This window comes from Neophocaena asiaeorientalis, unplaced genomic scaffold, assembly GCF_003031525.2.
Source record: "Neophocaena asiaeorientalis asiaeorientalis breed wild unplaced genomic scaffold, Neophocaena_asiaeorientalis_V1.1 scaffold52, whole genome shotgun sequence".
Classification (NCBI taxonomy): Eukaryota; Metazoa; Chordata; class Mammalia; order Artiodactyla; family Phocoenidae; genus Neophocaena; species Neophocaena asiaeorientalis.
In genome coordinates this window covers 2039122-2045121 of record NW_020173927.1, presented here as the reverse complement: position 1 = coordinate 2045121, position 6000 = coordinate 2039122, and the positions used below count along the sequence as shown (strand labels likewise).

The 6000-nt window shown below is 42.6% G+C and overlaps 1 protein-coding gene across 1 annotated transcript in view; it reads left to right on the top strand.

Moving 5' to 3' along the window:
- ADCY2 (adenylate cyclase 2) overlaps window positions 1–6000 on the top strand; it is a 430840-nt gene that overhangs the window by 88826 nt on the left and 336014 nt on the right. The gene's annotated exons all lie outside the window — the stretch shown is intronic.

Here is a 6000-nt window from a genome sequence, read left to right as displayed (position 1 = left end):
TTTTTTTTTTTTTTTGATGAATCTGGCTAAAGGTTTATCAATTTTGTTTACCTTCTCAAAGAACCAGCTTTTAGATTCCTTGATCTTTGCTATTGTTTTCTTTTTCTCTATTTCATTTGTTTCTGCTCTGATCTTTATGATTGCTTTCCTTCTACCAACTTTGGGTTTGTTTGTTCATGTTTCTCTAGTTGATTTAGGTGTAAGGTTAGGTTGTTTATTTGAGATTTTTCTTGTTTCCTGAGGTAGGATTGTATTGTTATAAACTTCCCTCTTAGAACTGCTTTTGCTGCATCCCATAGGTTTTGGATTATTGTGTTTTCATTGTCATTTGTCTCCAGGTATTTTCTGATTTCCTCTTTGATTTCTTCAGTGATCTGTTGGTTGTCTAGTAACATATTGTTTCGCCTCATGTGTTTGTGTTTTTTCCAGTTTTATCCCTGTAATTGATTTCTAATCTCATAGCATTGTGGTTGGAATGAAGGCAGTCAAAAGATACAAACTTCCAGTTATAAGGTAAATAAGTATTGGGGGTGTAATGTACAACATGATAAATATAATTAACACTGCTTTATGTTACACGTGAAAGTTAAGAGTAAATTCTAAGAGTTCTCATCACAAGAAAAGCATATTCTTTCTTTAATTTTGTATCTATATGCGATGAGGGATGTTCATTAAACTTATTGTGATAATCACTTCATGATGTATGTAAGTCAGATCATTATGCTGTACCCCTTAAACTTATACAGTGCTTCATGTCAATTATGTCTCAATAAAACTGGAAGAAAAAAGATAGAAATAAATAGGTAAATAGATAACTAACTAAATAAATAAATAAATTGGAAAGGCAGAAAAAAAATCAAACTCTCAGATTAACCTAAACACATATCATACTGATAACTACACAGAAAGATAAATCAATACAGATAGCTTTTGAATGCAGTAGCCTGGCTGTATAATCTTTGTGGAAAATTTATAAGAACAGAAGGATCTGAAACACATTTTGGACTTTACTTGGCTTTTTTTGGCCATTGTATTGATATAGTCATTCTAAAGATGTCATTAAGAGTGGGTATTGAAAGATAGAATAAATATATTGATGATGTCAGGGACCAGGGTTATCAGTGGAGAAGAGAAATATACATATGATTTGAACAAGATGAAGAAGAACAATGTAGTATGTGTTAGGTTTAAATTAGAAGCACTATGTACTCATGACACATATTTATGTATGTATTTCTTAGCTGTGCCCACAGAAAGTGACCAGAAAAAAGTGGTCACAGCTAGTGCCCAATTCCTGGTTTCTAAATAGTCTTCCTCTTAAAGAGATCAGGATCCTTGGAGAAATTCTTGATTCTAGGTCTGAGGTGGAAAAGTATTGTTTGAAAATTATTGACGTGTGCTTAATTAATTAGTAGAGGTGTTTTTCTGAAGTGTATAGTCTAAGTTAGTTAAGAGATTTAAAAGTTGAAATGATGGTGCCAGGTTTAAGAAAATTTATGTTTATGTATGTTCTTACAGAAAACTTTCAACATCATTTTTATGTTTGATTCACGAGTAATAGTTACATTTTAAATAAAATCTTTTTTAAATAAGTGTTTCCATTTTCTTCCCTCCTTGGACATCCTGCTTGGGATCTTGACATGATGTTTCATTTAGTGCTGGTTCTAGTATCTGTTCGCATGTGAAGAAGGAGGAATGTACAAGCTAATGTGAAACTTGGCTGGTTCCTTACAGGTCCTGTCTCTCCTTATAGGAAACAAACTCAACAGAAACACTTAAATGTGCCAAAAAATTTCAAAAAATTAACAACCCTAAGACTTAAAATGATGTTACTATTCAACAGAAATTATTTTATGAAGATATTGATGCTTTTTGAACAGAATCACAGATCTTTTAAAATGTAAACTCAAGTTATATGCTTTTAAATAATATGATCTGGCTTGAGAAGAAATTAGGTAGTTTTGGGGTACAATAAAATTGAGAAATAACTTTTAGGAAATACCGTAGCTGGTGAGAGACTTAGAGAAACTGTTGTGATATAAGTGTAGATGTTTAAACTCCTCCAACCCAGAGAATGTTCTTCTTTCCAATAACAAAACGGCTTGAAATTCTCTTCCAAAGGAAAACCAGATGGTGCAGGGGAAGGCAGAGGTAGACTACTGGAGAGACTGGACCCACTCTGCTTTGAGCCCACTGTCAACCTTGCTTGTCCTGGCAGTACAGAGCCTGCAGGCCCCGTGGCCTCTGGAATTGTAGTCCCAGATCTCAGGTTGGGTCCCCTGGTGGGAATATTCATGGAGCAGGGGAGAAACACACGACCACCCAGTCACAGCACTGAGACACTTGCCTAATGCCACGTGATATGAAGTCATTTAGACACACAGAGTCCCCTCCTATGCTGGGACTGATTCCGGTGGTGAAAAGAAGGACCTTGCTTCTTGTCTTCTTTGAAGAAAGAACTCAGCAAAGAGACCAAGATTGTGAAAAAGATAAAAGTCTTTATTAGAAGCAAAGTGCATGTGGGAAAAACAAAAGACATGTGAAAGAGCACACAGGTGAGCTCTGAGTGAGTTGCACACAATGGGAGTGGCTTAGGTTGCTTATATAAGAGCGGTTTTTTTTGTTTTTTTTTTTTTCTGGCCAATCAACTCCATATTTGGTCCTGGTATGGGTACTTATCTCTCAGCCAAGATGGATTCTAGCTGGCATCTTCTCCCTCCTTTTGTCCTTCCCCTAGACTGAGGTCTTCTCTGTGCATGTGTCAGGCCAGGAAATCCACAAGAATGCACCCAGTCAGGGCCCTATGCTCCCACCGGTATCCCACCTCGAAGGACCAGCAGGAGACCACCTGTAGCTGCTCAGCCTGGGGCCTGTCTATCTCCTACCTTAGGGGTACCCTCAAGAGATGGGGTATTGCTTCAATGTGGGGGGTGCACTCAGGGGAGGATGTCGGGGCCAGCCACACTGTGACTGTACCCTGGAGACGGGACCAGGCTGGAGGATGAATAAGGAGCTCCCCCCAGCCCCCTGCTCGCCCGGTTCCTGGTTCTGATGCCTACGTGTCATTGCAGAACAGACTTTAAATCCACATTTATGGAAAGCCAGCAACAATAATTAGAAGAAAAAACTGTCAGAAACTGTCATCCAGGGACTTCCCTGGTGGCGCAGTGGTTAAGAATCCGCCTGCCAATGCAGGGGACACAGGTTTGAGCCGTGGTCGGGGAAGATCCCACATGCCGCAGAGCAGCTAAGCCCGTGCGCCACCAACTACTGAACCTGCACTCTAGAGCTTGCGAGTCACAACTACTGAAGCCCACGTGGCCTAGAGCCCATGCTCTGCAACAAGAGAAGCCACTGCCATGAGAAGCCCGTGCACAGCAACGAAGAGTAGCCCCTGCTCGCCTCGACTAGAGAAAGCCCGCATGCAGCAACGAAGACCCAATGCAGCCAAAAATAAATAAATAAAATAAATTTTTTAAATTATGGAGAAAAAGAAATTGTCATCCATGTTCAAGATCACCCATAGCACTTCGGAGTCGAACCCCTGCCCCCCTCGCAGGGCAGCATTAGAGCCAGTCTCCTGCCAGCGCCCCAAGTGTGAGGCCAGGCAGAAGACCCCGCTTTGAGCATTCTCACCCACTAGGAATGGTCAAGCCTCCTCCAGGACAGAGCGGAGGATGGACCCACTGTTTCAGGCTGCCTTTCCCACCTGGAAGTCACCTCTGTTCCCATAGTTTCCCAGCCAGTGGGGCAGGCTGGGGGCTGCCTGCTTTCCTAGCATCGCTCGCCTTCTGATTCCAGCCTGAGAGTGTGGTCTCCTTGGCCGACGGGTCCAGGAGAAAGAGGTAGGATGGCTAGGGACAGAGGAAACCGCGTCTGGAGACGATTCAGATGCAGACTTGTTAGGGACTGCTGAGCGGAATGCTCATGGTCTATGGAGCAGCTACGCTTCTGGTATGACCCACCCATTCATGTGCCTGGCAGCTTTGCAGAAGCCTTTTGCAGAAGAATAAATGACCCTGGTCTAAACGGGCTTTCACTGATACCAATAATGTATATTACACTTGGCACAATTAAAATGATCCAGTGCAGTGCTTGGAAGCCAGTAGAGCAAAATCACTTCCTGTGGCTAGACTGTGTCACCTCCAGGCTTTGCCCACATGGTCCCTTCACCCTGGAATGTTACTCTCTGAGATAAAGCTGTCCCCTGTCTGGGTTTTTTGTGGCACTCCCTGAGTCTACAAGTGCCTGTCCCCCATGTCAGAGCTGCCTGCTTCTCTGGTCCCTGAGGCGCACCAGTTCCATGAGAGCCAAATTAAGTGCCCTTTGCCCCCTGATGTATCTGTGTGGAGTGTGGAGCTGGGTACACGGTAGGTGCTTAATGAAGGAATAAAGGAAATGACATCTGACCTCATTGGACCCCATCTTTGCCCAGAGTAGTTGTTTCTTGATTTCCCCTGGATTCATGACATTGTCCTAGATGCCTTCCCTTGCTCTTAAAAATCTCCTCCCGAGATATTAAAAGTGTCTGAGAAGTGTGCCATTAATTATGTAATATAATAAAATACTTAGTAACTAAAGTGCACACAAAAAAGTTGGTAAGTAGGGAGACAGTAAGAAACCAATCATATGTTTTCTTCTACCTCTAGTACTCTAAGATGGGCTTAGTCCTCAACTCACATCAGTCAGTAGCCATGTGCTGGTTTGGGGCTGAGCTCAGAGGCAAGCGAGGGCGGTATTGGGGTGTAGACACTGGCACTAGACCCCCAGGGTTTCAACCCAAGTGCTGCCTCCTGCTGTTAGAGTGGCCCTGGGCACGGTGCTTCCTGTCTCTGAGTCAGTTTCCTTATCCCATCAGATAACCCTTTCTCCTACGCTTGTCACAAGGGTGTGTTGGCTGCATGATTGTTAGGAGGAGGGCAGCACCCAGGGAAGTCCAGGGCAGTCCCCACCCAGGGAAGCCTCTTGGAATTGAAGAGAGGGTGCAGTGTGCACATGGGCACCCTGATGGGACACATCAGCCTGGCAGTGGAATAAAGACAGATCCTTAAGTACAAGATTTAACCCCCTTTTGTTTTTTAAGGACAGGGATGGTATTTCAAGAAGAGAGAACAGCATGATGAAGATATGAGTTTATTAAGAGCAGAATGACCTCATATTTGCTTTCCCCAGGTTTGCCCTTCATGGGTGTTCATGAGCCATGAAGAAAAAAAAATCAACAAGAGGCAAGTTTAGCAAAAGTCTTAGCTGTGCCCTTGATGTAGATATGCTTTCATGTGAAGCTCTGTCTCAGTTTCCTTGCCTTCCGGGATTGAGAGAACCACCTAGTAGGCTTCTGGAAACGGTATCAGCCTAGGCCATTATGACTCAGTGCCCTTTATCTGAGTCCATATACCTGGTGTTCTCCCTCTTAGATCAAGGAACACACTTATTAAAGGACAGAGCCCAAGTCAGCTATGAACCAGAAAAAAAAAAACTGAAATAGACCCAAACACAGATCCAAATATCAAATTTTACAGAATCTAGAATGGAATGTTCTTTTAAATAAAACCTATTGAGTCTATTTTAACGTAAGCATTTTCAAAGTAATAGAATTATGAAAATATCCAGAGTGTAAAACTTTCCCATTTCTGATTAGTTAGCATTGCTCTCAGGAACATAGTGCCTGTGTGAACGGGGATTCACATGCAGTTACTAATGTTTAGGTAGTAATAGGGGAGTTATCAGTTCAAAAAAATAAATATTGTTCAGCCAGAAATATGTGTGGTGCGTTTTCGTTTTTGCAGTGACTTTAAAGGGAGGCCATGGGACTTCCCCGGCAGTCCAGTGGTTAAGATTCCTCACTGCCACTGCAGGCTGTGCAGGTTCGATCCCTGGTTGAGGAACTAAGATCCCACATCCTGCGAGGTGCAGCCAAATTTTTTTTTAAAAAGTGAGGCAAAGCCTGTTACAGCATACAGTTTACTACTGGTTTCCATGATACTGGTGATGGAATCATGT